The sequence below is a fragment of the Amblyraja radiata genome, chromosome 4 (genome assembly GCF_010909765.2).
Source record: "Amblyraja radiata isolate CabotCenter1 chromosome 4, sAmbRad1.1.pri, whole genome shotgun sequence".
Lineage (NCBI taxonomy): Eukaryota > Metazoa > Chordata > Chondrichthyes > Rajiformes > Rajidae > Amblyraja > Amblyraja radiata.
The window spans coordinates 42,954,354-42,975,993 of NC_045959.1; positions in this window are offsets into that span (position 1 = coordinate 42,954,354).

Sequence of the window (21,640 nt, forward strand, 5' to 3'; positions counted from 1 at the left end):
ATGGGGGATATATTTGGATAAAATTTGTTCAATCTTGTTTTTGAATAATATAATCTATGTAAAATTTTAAATTGAATTAGATTATGTCTTACATTAATCGAACATTTGTGAATATATATCAAATACTTTTCCCATGTAACCTTCGTAATTTTTTATCATTAGTTCCCGTTCCCACTCTTCTCTAAGTACCTCTGTCGATGGTAGGTCTATATTTAGAATACTATTATATAAATATGATATTAATTTTTGTGAGTCAGCTTCAATATTCATTGCTTCTTCCAATAATTCAGGAGTTATTTTTTGATATCCTTGTATATATTTTTTCATGAAATCGCAAATCTGAAGATATTTAAAATATTGGTTGTTTTTCAGTTTAAATTTTAATTGTAATTGTTGGAATGATAGTAGGTTTCCCATTTCGTACATATCCCCGATCCTTCTAATTCCGAGACTTTCCCATTGGTTATATGTTTTATCAATAAGAGATGGTTTAAATAAAGGGTTATTCGCTATTGGCATTAACAATGATAAATTTCTAAATTTTAAAGATGATTTTATTTGTTTCCAAATTCTTATTGTACCATATATAATTGGGTTCTTCTTATATATTGTGTTATTCGGTTTTTTCGGGGAGAAGAGGATCGTTCCTATATTACAAGGATGACAATCCTCTTTCTCCATTTTTATCCATTCTGTCTGTTGGGTAGTACTATCCAGCCAATAAATTATATTCTTAATATGCACTGCCCAGTAATAATACATAAAATTCGGAAGTGAAAGTCCCCCGACCTCTTTTGGTTTACATAAGTGTTTTTTTGTAATTCTATGTGATCTATAGTCCCAAATAAAATTAGTAATATTAGAGTCTAATTTAAAAAATATATATTTTGGTATATATACCGGTATAGACTGAAATAGGTATAGTAATTGTGGTAGGAAGATCATTTTTATTGCATTTATTCTACCTAATAATGATAAAGGAAGTGTTTTCAGGAGGGATAGAGAAAAAGGAAAAGGAGGTGGGGTAGCGTTGCTGGTTAGAGAGGAGATTAACGCAATGGAAAGGAAGGACATTAGTTTGGAGGATGTGGAATCGGTATGGGTAGAGCTGCGAAACACTAAGTGGCAGAAAACGCTGGTGGGTGTTGTGTACAGGCCACCTAACAGTAGTAGTGAAGTTGGAGATGGTATCAAACAGGAAATTAGAAATGCGTGCGACAAAGGCAAAACAGTTATAAGGGTGACTTCAATCTACATATAGATTGGGTGAATCAAATTGGCAGGGGTGCTGAGGAAGAGGATTTCTTGGAATGTATGCGGGATAGTTATCTAAATCAACATGTAGAGGAACCAACGAGAGAGCAGGCTATTTTAGACTGGGTATTGAGTAATGAGGAAGGGTTAGTTAGCAGTCTTGTTGTACGTGCCCCCTTGGGCAAGAGTGACCATAATATGGTTGAGTTCTTCATTAAGATGGAGAGTGACATTGTTAATTCAGAAACAATGGTTCTGAACTTAAAGAAAGGTAACTTTGAGGGTATGAGACGTGAATTGGCCCAGATTGACTGGCAATTAATTCTAAAAGGGTTGACGGTGGATATGCAATGGAAGACATTTAAAGACTGCATGGATGAACTACAAAAATTGTTCATCCCAGTTTGGCAAAAGAATAAATCAGGGAAGGTAGTGCATCCGTGGATAACAAGGGAAATCAGGGATAGTATCAAAGCGAAGGATGATGCGTACAAATTAGCCAGAAAAAGCAGCGTACCAGAGGACTGGGAGAAATTCAGAGACCAGCAGAGGAGGACAAAGAGCTTAATTAGGAAAGGAAAAATAGATGATGAAAGAAAACTGGCAGGGAACATAAAAACTGACTACAAAAGTTTTTATAGATATGTGAAAAGAAAGAGATTAGTTAAAACAAATGTAGGTCCCTTGCAGTCAGAAACAGGTGAGTTGATCATGGGGAACAAGGATATGGCGGACCAATTGAATAACTACTTTGGTTCCGTCTTCACTAAGGAAGACATAAATAATCTGCCGGAAATAGCAGGGGACCGCGGGTCAAAGGAGATGGAGGAATTGAGTGAAATCCAGGTTAGTCGGGAAGTGGTGTTGGGTAAATTGAATGGATTAAAGGCCGATAAATCCCCAGGGCCAGATAGGCTGCATCCCAGAGTACTTACGGAAGTAGCTCCAGAAATAGTGGATGCATTAGTAATAATCTTTCAAAACTCTTTAGATTCTGGAGTAGTTCCTGAGGATTGGCGGGTAGCAAACGTAACCCCACTTTTTAAGAAGGGAGGGAGAGAGAAAACGGGGAATTACAGACCAGTTAGTCTAACATCGGTAGTGGGGAAACTGCTAGAGTCAGTTATTAAAGATGGGATAGCAGCACATTTGGAAAGTGGTGAAATCATTGGACAAAGTCAGCATGGATTTACAAAAGGTAAATCATGTCTGACGAATCTTATAGAATTTTTCGAGGATGTAACTAGTAGCGTGGATAGGGGAGAACCAGTGGATGTGGTGTATCTGGACTTCCAGAAGGCTTTCGACAAGGTCCCACATAAGAGATTAGTATACAAACTTAAAGCACATGGCATTGGGGGTTCAGTATTGATGTGGATAGAGAACTGGCTGGCAAACAGGAAGCAAAGAGTAGGAGTAAACGGGTCCTTTTCACAATGGCGGGCAGTGACTAGTGGGGTATCGCAAGGCTCAGTGCTGGGACCCCAGCTATTTACAATATATATTAATGATCTGGATGAGGGAATTGAAGGCAATATCTCCAAGTTTGCGGATGACACTAAGCTGGGGGGCAGTGTTAGCTGTGAGGAGGATGCTAGGAGACTGCAAGGTGACTTGGATAGGCTGGGTGAGTGGGCAAATGTTTGGCAGATGCAGTATAATGCGGATAAATGTGAGGTTATCCATTTTGGTGGCAAAAACAGGAAAGCAGACTATTATCTAAATGGTGGCCGATTAGGAAAAGGGGAGATGCAGCGAGACCTGGGTGTCATGGAACACCAGTCATTGAAAGTAGGCATGCAGGTGCAGCAGGCAGTGAAGAAAGCGAATGGTATGTTAGCTTTCATAGCAAAAGGATTTGAGTATAGGAGCAGGGAGGTTCTACTGCAGTTATACAGGGTCTTGGTGAGACCACACCTGGAGTATTGCGTACAGTTTTGGTCTCCAAATCTGAGGAAGGACATTATTGCCATAGAGGGAGTGCAGAGAAGGTTCACCAGACTGATTCCTGGGATGTCAGGACTGTCTTATGAAGAAAGACTGGATAGACTTGGTTTATACTCTCTAGAATTTAGGAGATTGAGAGGGGATCTTATAGAAACTTACAAAATTCTTAAGGGGTTGGACAGGCTAGATGCAGGAAGATTGTTCCCGATGTTGGGGAAGTCCAGGACAAGGGGTCACAGCTTAAGGATAAGGGGGAAATCCTTTAAAACCGAGATGAAAAAAACTTTTTTCACACAGAGAGTGGTGAATCTCTGGAACTCTCTGCCACAGAGGGTAGTTGAGGCCAGTTCATTGGCTATATTTAAGAGGGAGTTAGATGTGGCCCTTGTGGCTAAGGGAATCAGAGGGTATGGAGAGAAGGCAGGTACGGGATACTGAGTTGGATGATCAGCCATGATCATATTGAATGGCGGTGCAGGTTCGAAGGGCCGAATGGCCTACTCCTGCACCTAATTTCTATGTTTCTATGTCTATGTTCTCCAAAATTGAATCAGCGTATTAAGTTTATTTAATAAAGGTATAAAATTAGCGTTGAATAATGCTTTATATTTTCTAGTAATCTGAATACCCAAATATTTAAATTTTTCTGTTGCGGTTTTAAAGGGGAACTTCAATAAGTGTGTAGGTTCTTGAGGTTTTAATGTCATGATTTCACTTTTATTCCAGTTTATTCTATATCCAGAAAAAGACCCAAATTCCTCTATTAAATTTAATAAATTTGGTATGCTCGTTTGTGACTTTGTAATATATAAAAGTATATCGTCTGCATATAATGTGATTTTATTCATTGAGTCCCTGGTATTATAGCCCTGAATATTCGGATGAATTCTTATAATTTCAGCCAGAGGTTCTATCATAAGGGCAAATAGCAGGGGTGATAATGCACATCCCTGCCTATTACCCCTTGATAGTTGAAATTTTTGAGATAACATGTTGTTAGTTAAAATTCTTGCCATCGGTTTATCATATAATAATTTTACCCATGTTATAAAATTCTCCCCCATATTAAATTTTTGTAGTACTTTATATGTATTACCATTCTACCTGATCAAATGCTTTCTGTGCATCCAAAGAAATAATTGATATATCTTCTTCCTCTACTTTATGCGAGTACATTATATTAAACAGACGTCTCAAATTATTAAATGAGTATCTTTTGGGTATAAACCCCGTTTGATCAGGGTTTATCAATTTACTAATATATTTGCTTAATCTTCTTGCTAAAGTCTTTGCTAAGATTTTCTGATGTGTATTTAAAAGTGATATAGCTCTGTATGAGCCCGGATCTTCTAAATCTTTATCTTTTTTTGGAATAAGCGTAATAGTTGATTCTGTTAGTGTTTCAGGTAGTTTGTTTTCTTTAAAAGTGTGGGAGTATAAATTAAATAAATAAGGGCTCGTTATCTCATGAAATATTTTATAAAATTCATTACTAAAACCATCTGGTCCTGGTGTCTTACCATTTTTCAACGATTTTATTGTTTCACCTAATTCTTTGATTGTAATTTGAGCTCCAAGTTCCTCTTGTTCCAAAAGGACCAGTTTTGAAAGATTACAGTTATCTAAAATTTTTTAAATTTTACTATCTTCTATTTTAATTTTAGATGTATATAAGTTTTGGTAAAATTGAGCAAATCTATTATTAATATCTTTAGGTAGTATTAGTAATTCACCTTTCTCTGATTTAATTTTGGTTATAGTATTTTCCTTTTCTTGTTTTTTCAATTGGCGAGCTAAAAGCTTATGTGGTTTGTCACCAAACTCAAAATGTTCCTGTTTTGTAATTTGGAATAGTCTTATTACTCTTGCCGATAAAATTCGATTAAGTTTAAATTTCAGTAATATTATCTTATTGTGTTTATCTGATGTGGAATCTTTAGCATTATCTAACTAACTCTCTGATTTCTTGTTCTAACAACATTGTTCTGTCTTATTCTTTTTATTTTGAAAACTTTGATATGAAATTATAATTCCTCTCATAAATGCCTTAAAAGTTTCCCATAATAAAGAAGGCGAAGTACCTGGGGTATCATTTGTATCGAAAACAAATTTTATTTGTTGTTTTAAATATTGATAGCCTTGCATGTCATTTAAAATATGTGTATTAAACCTCCAAAAAGATTTTTTACCCGGCATTCCCTCAAATTTTACTGAAAATGTCAACGGAGAGTGATCTGAGATACTACTAATGTGGTATGTTGGATTGTTTGTATATGGCATTAATTTCATATCCACTAAAAAATAATCAATTCTTGAATAAGTTTTATGTACCGAAGAGTAAAACGAGTATTCCCTTCCAACTGGATTAGCAGATCTCCATACATCTATTATATTAGTATTTTTTATATATGTATTTAGAAGTTCGCTAGTCTTAGATTTTAAATTACTCCTCCTTGGTTTTGCTGATTTATATAGATATGAATCTAAAACACAGTTAAAGTCCCCCCCTATTATCACATTTTGGTAATTAAACTGATATTATGTCTATAATTTTATCAAAAAATTGGGGGTTGTCAAAATTCGGAGCGTAAATATTTATCAAAGTTAGTGGGGTTGCATAAATTTCTCCTGAAACTATAATATACCTTCCCTCTTTATCTGATACAGTATTCTTTAATTTAAAAGGTATACCTTTTCTAATAAGAATAGCTGTACCCCTAGATTTAGAAGTAAATGAGGAGTAGTATGTTTGGCCTATCCACTTCGCCTTTAATCTCATTTGTGTTTGTTGTTTCATGTGTGTTTCTTGCAAAAACATTATGTCACTTTTCAAAGATTTTAGTTGGGCAAAAATGTTACCCCTCTTAATTGGTTCGTTGGCACCCCTTATATTCCAGCTACAAAATGTAATTCCTCCATTCTTTATTTGTCTATCGTCTTGCATTGTAAATTAAGGTAATATTCCTGAATCATATGGTGCAACCAAATACCGCAGAATTCTAGGAGTTGGGTGGTCATCCCGAGTTATTAGATTTATATTACATCTCCTTCTTGTAAAGTGCCTTAGAAAAAGAAAGAAAAAATGTGATATACAATTACTTTCAAAAAAAATAAAACAAATAAAAATCTTGATTGTGCTTTAAAAAAAAAGGTGCTATTAAGGTATCTAAGGAAAGATATCTTAAAGACAAATAGCCATCAATGATGGCAAAAAATTTATAGACCTCCGTGATGTTGTTATACATTGAGCTCCTCCCCCTTGGTAAAGCCTCATAAAAAGTTACATACCGTTTCATATTTTGTCTTTTCTTATATGAGTTTATCAAACCAGCGCCAGTGAAAGCCGAAAAAAAATCAGGAAAAGACACAAGAAGTAAAAACAAAACAAATATAGAACACAACATATACACGATTATATAAGTATATATGTCTTTCCAATTTATCTAATTTAATCTAATCTAAACTTTCCCATATATATCCACCCAGGATTCTTACATAATATCCCATTCTATAACTACCATACAAGCAGGTACCAACACCATACAAGCAGGTACCAAAGGGTTAACTACCATACAAGCAGGTGCCAAGGGGTTAAACTTTGAGCTTTTCGTCCAAGGTTGAATATAGCCAGGCTCTCTGAATAACACATTCCAGAGTGATAAGCTTTATAATTGTCTGGGTAGCTCGGCCATTTTAACCAGTTCAAAACTCTATCATAAGAATTAAAAAGTTCAATCTTCTTCCTTGCCGGCAGCTTGCCCCGATGTTTTCTTAACGATATCCTCTGCATACTTTAAAGCTTTTCCGGGATCTGCAAATGAGCGTTCAACGCCGTTATAAGATATCTTCATTCTCCCGGGAAAGAAGACCCCATATCTTACTCCTGGGACATCCCTCAGAGTGTGTCTTGCCGGTGTGAACAACCTCATTTTCCGGACTACCTCGGGAGGGTAATCACGAAAGATTCGCACATTATCCTCACGGTATGTCAGCTTCTTTCCATGGGTAATCTTTTTCAATATAAATTCCACTGAAGAGATGTCACGGAATTTCACAATTATCTGTCTTGAATAATTTGTTCCTCTTGCAACATGCCCAACTCGGTGAGCGACGTCTATTCTTGGTTCTTCCGACAGTTCAAAGACATCTTTGAGTAAATCAGTAACGAAAGTACATGCTTGAGATTCATGTCCCTCTCGTCCTTCCTCTACTCCGAGAATCCTCAGATTTTGTCTTCGTGCTATTGCTTCCAGGTCCAGACATTTATCAGTCATTCTTCCAAGTTTTTCCTCTTCAGTTTTCTGTGATTTTTTCAAACTCCTTATTTCCGTGCCCATCTCTTTTATCTCATTCTCCATCTCTTCCATTATCTCATCCAGCTTTCCGATATCATCCCTCACACCTTTAAATTTCTTGTTGTAATCATTTTCAATTCTGACACACTCTGATTTTAATCTCTTATCAAATTCCTTATATTGCTTCTTCAGTTCTTTTAACTCACTGCAAGTATTATCAATTTTTTGCGAAATTCTCTCCATGCTCTTCTTATTACTCTCCATATTAGTCTCCATACTCTGCTTGTTACTCTCCATATGAAACTCCATACTTTGCATCTTCCCCAGTGTAATATTAATTGTAGCAGTCATATCTAAAAGCATTTGCTTTACCTCCTTCTCCTTCTTGTCTCCTTTTGTCGCCATTTCAAGCAGAGACCCTTGGCTGTAAGATTCTTCTTCTTCTGAACCTTCTTCTGTCATTTGCAGAGTATCCAATACTTTCTCGAGCTGAAGACTGATAGTGTTTTTCTCTGGTGCCCTTGAGCCTTTTTCTTTACTCATTTAAACTCCCGATTTTACCATTAATCTCCCCAATTTTCCCGTCACCTTCTGATGATATCACCTTTACACGACACCGGTGAGTTTTTAAAAAATCGGTGCTGACTTTAAAAAGGCTTTTTTTACATTTTTTGCAGGAGAGAAGCTCAATGCCGCGCCTTAATGCTCCATGACGCCACCGGAAGTCCCTCGATTCACATTTTATGGCATTTAAAATTGTATCCACTTTCTAACATTAAAATTCGTCAATTTACTCTTTAAAACATTTTTTAATATGAGATCCTTTTAAAAACTTGTTTTGCCTATCTGAAATTTGGCCTTGAAGATCAAAGCCTCAAGTCTTGCATTGTGAATGTAACCATATCTGTCTGATGAGTCGAAATGCATTTAAATGTGAAGGGGCTCTATTGTACAAATCAACTCACTGGTAGCTAATTGAATCCAATGGTTGTTCAAGTGAAGAATTAATTCGAATTTGCAAGCAGCAGCAAAGTAAACACATTTGTCTTCAGTTGTCCATTTGGCACAATATTAAGCCATGTGTGCCTGCAGAAGAAAATCATGCTGCCACCCTTCTTCGGTCCTTAATCTGTTTGCAGCAATGGTCTGGATTGCACTGGTTTTTGTAGTTATCAGCACAGTTCCATGTAACTAAAACAAAGGGCACCACTGCATCAGGTTTACTCGGATTGAACAATGTTTCTTGCTCACCTTTGCAGACTTTATTTTGGACAGCAATGTTCAATTTCACCTTGCCACGTAACTTCGATAATAGTTGTTTGTTCCTGCAAACAATAAACCTTAAAGGAGCTTTCAAATCTTCTATTTGGCCATGGGATTATTGTTGTGGTTAAAGCTACCTTTAATTAAAAAAAACGAAGGAGACATGTCTATGTGAAATCATGCTGTCTTTAACCACAAACAACAAGAGAACTTCTTATCATAATACTGGTTTCTCCTCAGAGTACACTGCAAAGAGAGGATGGATCTTCTGAGCAGAACATCACCTACCTGAACAAAACTGATGCTTAAACCCCTGTCTCACGGTGCGAGTCGACCCACGAGTGACCGCGAGTTTAAAACAAATTAAACTCATGGTAATCACCTACAATTAACGTAGCGGTAAACGTCGGAACTCGTGGACGTAACTTAGCGACTCGTGGCGCTAACGGCAGGTACCCGGAAACTTGTTACCTCTTGAAAAATTTTATACATGTTTAAAGATTTCCACGAGTCAAATTTACTCTTGAAGTTAAAATGAGAAACATTTAAACTCGGTGTAAGAACGTAGTGGCCCGTGAGTTTAGCGTGGTGACTCTTGAGTCTACCGTGGGTTTGGCCTGAGTGCCAGAAGTGAAATGTTGAAGATTAGTCAGATCTTAATGGGAAATGAATGAATGGATGGATGGATAGGGGTCTGAAATTAACTTGGATACTTTCGATGGGAGAGAGCCGCCAATGAAGCTGAAGGTACAGAGCGAAGATGGGGGCTCAAGCATTGATGGGAAGGGTTAACACCAGGCAGGATGCGTGAAAAATGACCATACTGAGGGAATTCCAACGTATATGAAGCAGAGAGAAACGTGCGTTCTACATACATTATGTTTGAGCAAGCGAGGATACATTTCTTCTGATAATGATTTTACAATGTGAGGTGACATTATAAGCCATGGGATATAGACACAAAATGCTGGAGTAACTCAGCGGGACAGACAGAATCTCTGGAGAAAAGGAATTGGTGAAGTTTCGGGTCGAGACCCTTCTTCAGACTGGTTTCGTGCTGTGCTGTTGCCGTATCTCTGGAGAGAAGTAATGGGTCTCGACCCAAAACGTCACCCATTCCTTCTCTCCAGAGATGCTGCCTGTCCCGCTGAGTTACTCCAGCATTCTGTGTCCATCTTCGCTGGCGAGGAACCGTGCGTGCCCTTTGCAAGTTTTCGCTCTCGAACACAGATAGCAGCGGATTATTAGGGGAAGAAACTCGCATTCATGCCGCACGATGTGTTTGACCACCTGCCCCCGCTACTCAAGGAGCTTGTGCTGAGCTGTAACCAGCTGCGGAGCTTCAACTGGGGCAGGCTTTACCTGCTAGGCTGGTTGGAGCTGCTGGACCTCAGTAGCAACCTGTTGACCATGGTGCCTCGCATGCTGTCCAACTGCACCCAGACCCTGCGCGTCTTCAACCTCACCCGCAACCAGATCTACAAGCTGACCAAGGACTTCCTGTGGGACGTGACCTCCCTGCAGTACCTGGATCTCAGCTACAACAACCTGAAGGCCATCCAGGCCTCCAGTTTCCCGGACAGCGCCATCAAACACCTTCGGGTGCTGCGGCTAAGCGGCAACCACTTTCTCAGCACCTGCGATGCCAGGTGGTTCGGGTGATGGATCAATCAGACCACGGTCTACATCCCTCGCCTGGTCACTGATGTCACCTTCACCTCCCCCAAAGCCCTCCGCGGCCACGGTGTCGTCATGGTGGACCTGCACTCCTGCGAGTTGGACTACCTGGGCATTGGCCTCGACACTTTCTCCGCCTTGATCACCCTCTTGCTCCTCTATTTGATACTTAAAACAGGCCTTCATTCACAGTGGTGCAGCTGCCTGACAGCGAATGCAGCGTTGGAGACCCGGGTTCGATCCCGACTACGGGTGCTGTCTGTACTGAGTTTGTAAGTTCTCCCCGTGACCTGCGTGGGTTTTCTCCGAGATCCCCCCACACTCCAAAGACGTCCAGGTTTGTAGGTTAATTGGCTTGGTGAATGTAGAAATGTCCATAGTGGGTGTAGGATGGTGTTAGTGTGCGGGGATCGCTGGTCGGCGCGGTCCCGGTGGTCCGAAGGGCCTGTTTCCTCTCTGTATCTCTAAACTAAACGAACAAGGGAGAACACTGGACCTTCTTGGTCAGTTTATTATTTTACACTTATATACATTACACAGATCACGGAGTGTGAAATAAAGCTGGCAAGCCGAGGTCATGCAAGAAACGGAGGAAAATGGGAGACGATTTTATTCAGCAACTCCACTCTGGCAGAACATATATCCTGTGTTAAGAAACCTAACTTTCAGGGGATTTAAATCTTAAGTTCAACTTCTACCTGAATTTAATCGATTTACAAAAGCTTTGAAGTTCTCCCTGCAGTCCGTTTCTTAAACACCTTTACGTTTTGCGCTTTTTTTGACAGCCAAGTACTTTAAATGCCATTTATTGCATTGTAGCAATGATAGGCAACGATTTGATAAAAGCAGTTAATTACATGACAAGAGAAGCATGCAGCTACATAAGAGACACGGAGAAGCTGATCATCGGGGCAGTTCTGTTCATGGTCATGGGAGGCTTTTTATAGTAAAAAAAACTGCATGACATTTTTATCCATGTGATGATTTTTCCACACATCGGTAGTCGTTGTTGGCTCAATAGTAACTCGGGAGAGGAACTTGGTACATCACAGAAATGAGAAGTAAACGGCAAACTTAGACATACACGTGGGAACTCGTTTAAACTCGTGAACATAAACTTGGAATCTCGTAGACAACCACGAGTTTGTTTTTTTCTTTCACTCGGGATCACTCGTGGATGGACTCGCACCATGAGACAGGGCCATGAAGGGCATAAACGTGTTTCCTGCTAGACTTATACTGTGCATAATTACCCAGCAGCATTAAAAATAAATTTGGAATATTTTTACCCAAAACATGTAAGAATTGCCTAAAGTATCTGACGGCTATGCAAATAGCCTTCAGCTCTGCTTTCCTGTAATGTATTTGTTACAAATAGACTAGTACCTTTTTACATCCATATAAAATGAGCACCTGAATGAAAACTCCAAAGAATCTTTCCTTTAAATCGGATTCTCAAAGGTGAATATCTTTTATTTCTTGGTGCATTCTTTTGTTTTTCTGCCCGTCCTGCTCTCCCACTCTATTCCTGCAAACCAAATATCAGAGGATGGAAACATTCACTTATCCTCAGAGATTTGGAACAGAAAGTTGAGTATCTACAGTAGGATCACATCAGAGCCATTCTCTTTGCATCCTGTTCTATCCCGGCACTAGTTCTCATTTGGGTACATAGGATACTTACCTTAATTCAGTTGCATTTTACACCGATATTCGTGACTCTGTGATGCCTCTTCCTCCAGCTGACAATTCATAAGCCACAAAAGAACAAGAGAAAACAAACATTGGAATCTGGAGCAAGAAAAATAAACTGCTCAAGGTACATAACGGCTCAGCCATTATCTGTGGAGGCAGAGAGATAGTCAATGTTTCGGGTCGAAACCTTGCATGAGTTAGAGTCATAGAGTGATACAGTGTGGAAACAGAACCTCCGGCCCAACTTGATCACACCGGCCAACAATGTCCCAGCTACACTAGTCCCACCTGACAGCATTTGGTCCATATCCCTCCAAACCTGTCCTATCCATATACACTGCTTCTTAAATGTTGGGATAGTCCCTGCCTCAAATACCTTCTCTGGCAGCTTGTTCCATACACCCACTACCCTTTCCTCCAGCAGTTTATTTTTTTGCTCTGCTGAAGAATGCAAGGGTTCAATTCTGCTAAGTATGCCAGTAGTAGATAATATATTCACTGACTAACATGGAATGAAGAAGTAACATGTTGAGACTTCCCAGTAGTGAGTGATATCATAAGCAGTAAAACTAAGGTCATTCTATTCTTACTAACACACAGATTTTTTAAAAATGGTGAAAGTTTGGGAAATGCTATTTTTCAAAGGGACACAATATTGTACACAAGCCACTGAAAGCAAACATGGAAATGGGGCAGACAATTTGAAAGGCCATTAGTTGGTCAAGTCAAGTCAAGAGAGTTAATTGTCATGTGTCCTAGATAGGCACAACAGTATATTGTAGACATAAATACAGATCAGTGTGTCCATATACCATAGAATATATATATACACACACATAAATAAACTGGCCTTTGATGCAAATTGATTTATGTGTACAGATGTCTTACTATAATTAAACAAGGCCACATCTGAAGTATTTGTGTACAATTTTGAATGCACTATCTGTAAAAGGAGTAATGCAGCAAAGACTCACTGGACTGGTTACTGGGATAGAATACAAGGAGAAATTGATTTGCTGGGCCACCGTGTTCAGTGTTCCCTCGCACTATCCTTAATTGGACATTGCTGGCTTTACCTTGCACTAAACGTTATTCCATTATCATGTTATTCCATTCCATTCCATTCCATTCCATACACTGTAAATGGCTCGATTGTAATCATGTATTGTCTTTCCGCTGACTGGTTAGCACGTAACAGAAGCTTTTCTCTGTGCCTTGGTACACCTGACAATAAACTAAACTGAATGGAACTGATCATCCACATTTCTTAGAGTGCTTACAAGTGGAGATGCGGGGAGGATGTTTCTATACACGAGGATGATGAAGCATCGGTGTTCTGTACTTTGTGGATTCAGTTAATTATTACATTTAAAGCAGAGATTGATAGACTTCTGGATCTTAAGAGAAACTGCTATGGTTGGAGTGGAAAATAATGTTCAAGGTAGGTGAACCCTCAGACTATCTTTGATCAGACTTTACTGCCTTTACCTTGCACGAAACGTTATTCTGAAGAAGGGTTTCGGCCCGAAACGTTGCCTACTTCCATCGCTCCATAGATGCTGCTGCACCAGCTGAGTTTCTCCAGCTTTTTTGTGTACATTCCCATATCATGTATCTATAAACTGTAAGTGGCTCGGTTGTAATCATGTATTGTCTTTGCACTGACTGGTGAGCACGCAACAAAAGCTTTTCTCTGTACCTTGGTACACCTGACAATAAACTAAACTAAATTAAACTAAAATATTTTGTTGAATGGTCGATTAGGCTTAAGAGGTAAGTGGCCAAGGAGACACAAGAAACTGCAGATGCTGGAATCCTCAGCAAAAAAACAAAAGGCTAAAGGAACTTAGCAGGTCAGGCAGCATCTGCGAAGGGAATGGACAGATGCCATTATGTGGCGGAACCCTTCTTCATACTCACTCAGACTTCAGGCTGAACAATAGTCCTGACCATCTGTCCATTTTCACCACAGTTGCTGTCTGACTTGTTCAACCTCCCCGCCTGAAGTCATCTGTTGCCAACCCTGATTTGGCCTGGTAATACACCCCCCCCCCCCCCCCCCCCCCCCCTGCTCCCACCCACGATCAGTCTGAGGAAGGGGCCCAAACCGAAATGTCACCCATCCTTGTCTAACACCAATGAGTTACTCCAGCACTTTGTGTTATCTTTTTGTGCGATCTCTGTGGATGGCTGATTTGCTGAAGTTTCTCAAGTTGCAATGGAGTTGCAATATGGACCAGGGTGGCCTAGGGATCTGTCAGTGACCTATAAGTGTGGTGGATCCCTTTGCAGCCATTTGTAAGATGTATTGAGCATCTTCAAATTATTACATGGAAGATTGATTCCTGGGTAGAAAATGTTTCCTATCCAGACTCTGTGAATGGCCAGTCCATGGGCCTGGCAGCAGAGGGACAGTTCGAGTGATAATTTGCAGTTGTAGCCATGGCTCAGCGGGCACAGTCGCTTCTCTTAGTCTGTAAGTCGATAGGAAGCATAATTTCTACTTCCCAGTAATAGGTCTTGCTAACAGCATAGTCATCGGTATTAAGCTTATCACAGGGCACCAAATGGTGTTAATGGCAGCTATTAGCCTTGTGGACTGCACAAGGAGGTGGACCACTGTGAATATATGAAAAACACCTCTCCACTCAGCAATTCTAATGTTACAAGGCCACGTGCAGTGAAAGGATGTGAGCAAATAAAAATGGCTGAACAAATTCGTCCTCAGATCTTTCGATCGTGCCACTCTACTGAGAAGCTATTGTCCAAAAAAAAGTATTTGATTTTTGCACATGGTGAAAAATCAGCAATAAATTTGACAGACTTTGCGTACGTATCTGCGGCAGTGACAGAGAGAGAGAAAGTCTGGTACAGTGCTTTCGGCTTTTTCTTCACAGTGTGCAGTCCAGCCTTGCACAGACATTTTTTTGTGGAGCACACAGCAAGAAAGCTATTTTTTCTCTTAACAACTTCCTCACAGGAGTATCTGAAATTGTCATGTCACATGTGCTTGGCATCTCACACATAATCCACATGGTATCCACCAGCCTGCATTTCCTTTCCAGGTGGAAGATGAAGAAAATAAACAAAATAAATCAGAAATAAAGAAAAAAAATAAAGAACCAATAATGCTGGAAATCAGAAATAAAAGCAGAAAATACAGGAAACACTGATCATGCAAGGCAGCATCTGAGGGAAGGGAAAAAGTTAACAGATATGAAACACTTCCAGTCTGAAGAAGAGTCCCTACCCAAAACGTTACCTATCCACCTTCTCTAGAGATGATGCCTGACCCGCTGAGTTACTCCAGCACTTTGTGTCCATTTTTGTAAACCAGCATCTGCAGTTCTTGGTTACTGCTGACTTGAACAGCTTATCTTTCCACTGATGACCTCTCATCTGCTGATGTCTTCAGCATTCTCTGTTTTAATATTGAAATTAAATTAGGATAAACTCAGCCTAGATAAACAAAGGAGGCTAATGTTATGCAAAATTAAAGTTTGATTGTACTGGCGCCGACCTGTAGGGGGTATGGCTGCCTAGCCTGCAGCTGTCTGTTTTTCATCTTTTTTCTTATTTTTAGTTAGTTTAGTGTTTTGTTTTTGAGGAGTTCTAGCTTTTTTATGTGTGGGGGAGGGGGGGGGAGGGGGAAACTAATTTTCAGGGTCCCTACCTGGTCGGAGATGCAGCTTTTCTCCGGGCTGCACTTTCGACCCGTCCTCGCGGCCTACCAGCGGGCCTGGAGCGGCGTTTCCTGAGGGGATCGTCCGGGGCATCGGCGGCGGCTGCGGAGCTGCTGGTCCGAGGAGCGAGGGGACCGCCCTGAGCCTCGGCATCGGCGGCGGCGGCGGCGGCACCGGCATCGGCGGCGGCGGCACCGGCATCGGCGGCGGCAGAGCTGCGGGTGTGAGGACGGCGGTGCAGCGCTGGAGCGCCATTGCGGGGCGGACGGTGCCTTGCCTGGGTCGCCGCGCTGGAACTCCGTTGAGCTGGGACCGGCGTTAAAAACATCGCGGAGTGCGGGCGGCGGCGCTGAAACTTTACATCGGGAGCCTGGGATCTCGCGACGAGATCGCCAGTTGAGCTCCATTCGGCGCGGCCTTGTCGGCTCCGGAAGCCACGGTCTCGAGTAGGGAGGCGGCCGTTCCAGGGTTCCCATGCCGCTGAGAGGACTCTCCCGACGCCGGAACACCATCACCCGGCGAGGACGGCCTGGAACATCGGGCCTCCGTGAAGGCAACTGTGGAGGCCTCAATAGGCCCGACTATGGGTGAACATTGGGGATGGGACTGGACTTTGTGCCTTCCCCCATAATGGGAACCATTGTGGGGGGATGTTTTTATGTTGAAGCTATTTATTATTGCTATGTTTGTATTCTTTTTTATGTGCTGCATTGGCAAAAAGAATTTCACTACACCTAGGTGTATGTGACAATAAATTCAACCTTCAACCTTCAAACCTTTCCCATTGTTTGGGTATCAATTACGCTATTTTGGATGCCAAAATTGAGTCCATTTTGAATGCCAAGAGTCAAGAGAGTTGTATTGTCATGTGTCCCAGATAGGACAATGAAATTCTTGCTTGCTGCAGCACAACAGAATATGTAAATATAATACAGAACAAGAGATAACAGTTCAGTGTGTCTATATACCACAGACCATATATATATACAATAAATAAACAGATAAATTGCAATAATAATAATAGACTGTTATTGTTTAGAGCTTATTGATGTTGTGTTTAATAGACTGATGGCTGTGGGGAAGAGGCTGTTCCTGAACGTGGATGTTCCAGATTTCAAGCTTCTGTACCTTCTTCCCGATAGCAACGGAGAGATGAGTGTGTGACCAGGATGGTGTGGGTCTTTGATGATGTTGGCAGCCTTTTTGAGGCAGCGACTGCGATAGATCCCTTCGATAGTGGGGAGGTCAGAGCCGATGACTGGGTAGTGTTCACAACTTTTTGCATTTTTTTCCGCTCCTGGATGCTCACGTTGCCAAACAAAGCCACGATGCAGCCAGACAGTATGCTCTCTACTGTGCACCTGTAGAAGTTCAAGAGAGTCCTCCTTGACATACCGACTCTCCATAATCTTCTCAGGAAGTAGAGGCGCCGAAGTCCCTTCTTTATAATTGCATCAATGAGCTGGGACCAGGAAAGATCTTCGGAAACATGCATGCCCATGTCATCGGCAAACTTGATGATGGAGTTCGCACTATGTCCGATGACACAGTCATGAGTATAGAGTGAGTACAGCAGGGGGCTGAGCATGCAGCCTTGAGGTGCTCCCATGCTGATTGTTATCGAGGATGACACGATTCCACCAATACGGACAGACTGTGGTCTGTGGATGAGGAAGTCGAGGATCCATATGCAAAGAGTTGCACAGAGACCCAGATCCGTGGGCTTGGGAACCATCTTGGAGGGGATGATGGTATTAAATGCCGAGCTGTAGTCGATGAACAACAGTCTGACATACAAGTTTTTGTAGTCCAAGTGGCCCAGAGCGGAGTGGAGAGCCAGTGAGATCGCATCCACCGTTGATCTGTTGTGGCGGTAAGCGAACTGCAGAGGGTCGAGGTTCTTGTCGAGGTAGGAGTTGATATGCGCCATAATCAATCTCTCAAATCACCTCATCACCACAGACGTTAGTGCCACTGGTCGATAGTCGTTGAGGCACGACACCTTGCATTTCTTAGGCACCGGTATTATTGATGCCCTTTTAAAGCAGGTGGGAACCTCAGACCTCAGAAGTGAGATTGAAAATGTCCGTAAAAACTCCAGCCAGTTGGTCTGCACAGGTTTTGAGAACACGACCGGGTATACCATCAGGTCCAGGCACTTTCCGAAGGTTCACCCCTCTGAAGGGATCTTCTGACGTCGGCCTCTGTGACTGTGACTGAAATACCATCACGGTGAGTGGGGCTCGCGAAGGCACATCAGTGTTCTCCCTATCAAAGCGAGTGTAGAATGCATTGAGCTCGTCAGGGAGTGATGCTTCGCTGACATTTGAGCTGACTCCTGATTTCGCCTTGTAGGAGTAGCAATGTTACAAAATTTTGAGATTTTAAAAATCAAGTCTGCAATTTATCCCATCAGATAAAGCATAAAAATAAGTTTAATTTGACACCTAATTCACTTTCATATCTCAAGTATTTAAAAAGTTATGGCCATTTTTATACTGGGAAATGAGCATCTTGTACCCTATTGATTTTCTATGGACATAACAAAAAAGCTGTGATCGTGAACAGTCAAAAGCCCATAACTTTCTTAAAAATTAAGAGAACTGAATGAAATTTTCAGTTATCATAGATTGAAGCATTCTGAAACAAATATAAAATAATCTTACTTGGATGACCTGAAATTAAAGCATATAATTAGTTAGTTACCTAATTGTAGTTAATTTCAGACTTCAATTACTAGATCTAAACATCTATCCATTTCTTAATAAATGATTAACATTTTTAAATAGCCTAAATGTCCAAATAATATTCACAAATAATTCACAATAAAACATGATTTTTAAATCTCATTTACATTAATTTATAGACCAAATGGAAGGAATTTAGTGTTTAATTGCTGTAAATAAATGCCCATTTAAATCAGCTTTCTAGTGGGATCCTGTGAACGCGCTGGTTTAGAACGTTCACATTGCGGTAGATTTGTGCCCTCAAATGCCCAGAAAAATACTGCGGGATATAATAGGCCCAAAATGAGCTACTCGCAACATTAAACTTTGTATAAAGGGATCTTTAGAAGCCCTTTTTAATGTAAAAATATACAGCCTAACTTCAGTTATTTGCTTTATGAGACCCTGCGGTTGCTGGCGGTCGCGGGTTTAGAGATTGATTTTTAAACTACTAACTATTTTACGAGGCCTTTAAAACTAATAATAGCTTTTGCGACGGGGTCTTCCAGCGATTTTTCGTTAATAATTAACTAGGCTGAACATCTTCGATTTGAACAGCCTAGAGAAAATTGCGTTTTAAACCCGCCCCCCTCTAAACGGCGGCAAAATCGCGCACACCCGCAGCGACAGATTTTCAGCGACGCTTCAGGTACGCTTTGCAACATACCTAGTAGGAGGTGATGGCATTCAAGCCTCACCACAGTTGCCGAACATCCGTCTCATCCTCCAGCTTGGAGCCGAAGTCCCTTTTGGCCTTTTTGCACAGACTGGTGACATGAGGCACACAGATGCCATGTTGATTAGCATGGTGGGGAGAGGAAGAATAATGGAGGACCCGACATAGGGGGACCGCTATGGGGGGGGGGGGGGGGAAGGAAAACAAAGGAGGAGCTGGCTTGGGACTCTTTGTAACTTTGTCTGCCCCGTTTATGTGGCGAGTATTTGCATACCTTGGGTATGCAAGGAAAGTCTTTCACTGCCCTTGTCACATCTGATAATAAAGTATTCCATTTTTGTGGAGAGCATGTGCCAGGCATAGGCAAATGATGCAGATTGTGATGTTACTCACAGGGCATCACTAATTTCAACCCAGTGCTATCACGAGGGAATGTTCCCTCTTACAATGCGTTAAGGGCCTGTCCCACTTGGGCGTCATTTGTGCGTCATTTACGCGTCACAATGCACGATGCACGCGTCGTGATGCGCATGTCATGATGCGAGCATGGTGCACATTATGCATGCATGTTGCGTGGTGACGCGCGGTCGCGCACGGCGCCCCAGGATTTTGGGATGTACAAAATCTTTGCGCGGCATCTGCGTGACGTGCAAATGACGCCCAAGTGGGACAGGCCCTTTCGATAACAAGTGATCTGCAGAAGGAAGGAACCCCAACCTCAAAGCTATTGATTAAAGCGATCGGCGTTTATTTGCAGATTAGTTCCTGTGATTTTATTGGCTGATACTACAATTCAATGGCTGTTTGTTACTTTCTATTGCTGTATGAAAGTGTAGAAGTCTACCAAAAGTGGGAAATGCTGCCAATGTCTGCCAGATTCAGGCCTCTGCACTGATAGTTGCTCCTCGCCTTTGGCGAGCCTATGGATGCTTCCCTTGGAGGGGGAGAAAGAGTTGAAGAAGGAATATTACATGCAAGGAGAAGGCCAAGACACTGAGAGAAGGAGGGGAGGGAGATGAAGGAGGAGTCTAAGCATACAACCACATCAACCCATTAATCTTACCTAAACCTCAGCACGGAATAAGGTGTGAAATGTTTCTGTTCCAGTCAAGAAATCTCCCCTGAAATGCATTACCTGCAGTCACAGAGCAGACGTAACTAATGCCAGTGACTGCCTTGATGACCATGACAATGTTATGGCCTTGGTTCCTTCCAGACCAGAGATGGGGCTCTTTACAGCAACCAATGGTTTGCTGTCAATTACTAAGATCACTGATAATCTCTGCTCAATGAGAGTTCATCGAATTGTATGTTTAGGAAGGAACTGCAGATGCTGGAAAATTGAAGGTTGACAAAAATGCTGGAGAAACTCAGCAGGTGAGGCAGCATCTATGGAGCGAAGGAAATAGGCGACGTTTCGGGTCGAGACTCTTCCTCAGCTCGACCCGAAACGTCACCTATTTCCTTCGCTCCATAGATGCTGCCTCACCCGCTGAGTTTCTCCAGCATTTTTGTCTATCAGCGAATTGTATTCTCTCTTGCCTTTGTGACCCAATCACCATACCTCCAGAAACACTCTCACTGCTTCCAGCACTCAGCTAGCCCTGACTGCTTATAGACAAGCACTGTGTACTGTATGTATTCAACATGAATGATTATTTAGTAATATGTGAGTTTTGAATTGAATGGGCATCTAAAAGGGCCGGTATGCTAACTCGGTTTTGTTTCTTGTTTTGATGATTTCTGCTCAGAGAGACAGTGAGATGATTTGCTTGGGAAGTTATTTGAAAAGTGTGTGTAATGAAGGTTCTGTATGCGTTTTACCTTTATTTACTGATGGGATGCTGACTTTGGTCATTGTTCAGTGTTCATCATTCAATGATCATCCCTAATTGATCTTGAAGATATATTGAGAGACTGTTTACTTATTTGTACACTTCTGTTGTATAGATTTGTGTCTCCAAGTCAGAAAGATACAGCATTTTCTGTCGGTAGGATATTAGATGATTTAGTTTAGTTTAGTTTAGTCTAGTTTAGTCTTGTTTAGTTTAGTTTAGTTTAGTTTAGTTTGTACAATGTGGAAACAGGCTCTTTGGCCATCTAAGTCCACACTGACCAATGATCACCCATTCACACTAGTTCCATTCTATACACTAGGGACAATTTACAGAAGCCAATTAACCTACAAACCTGCATGTCATTGGAACGTCGGAGGAAACTGAAGCACCCGGAAAAAACCCACATGGTCTCAGTGAGATCTGGCAGACTCCATACAGACAGCACCTCTAGTAAGGGTCGGATCCAGCTCTTTGGCGCTGTAAGGCAGGAACTTTACTGTAAGGCACCACTATGTCACCCTTGGTGTTTTTATCCTTCATAGTGGGACTCACTGCATTTGGTAATTTCTCTGAGGAAACCCGGTAT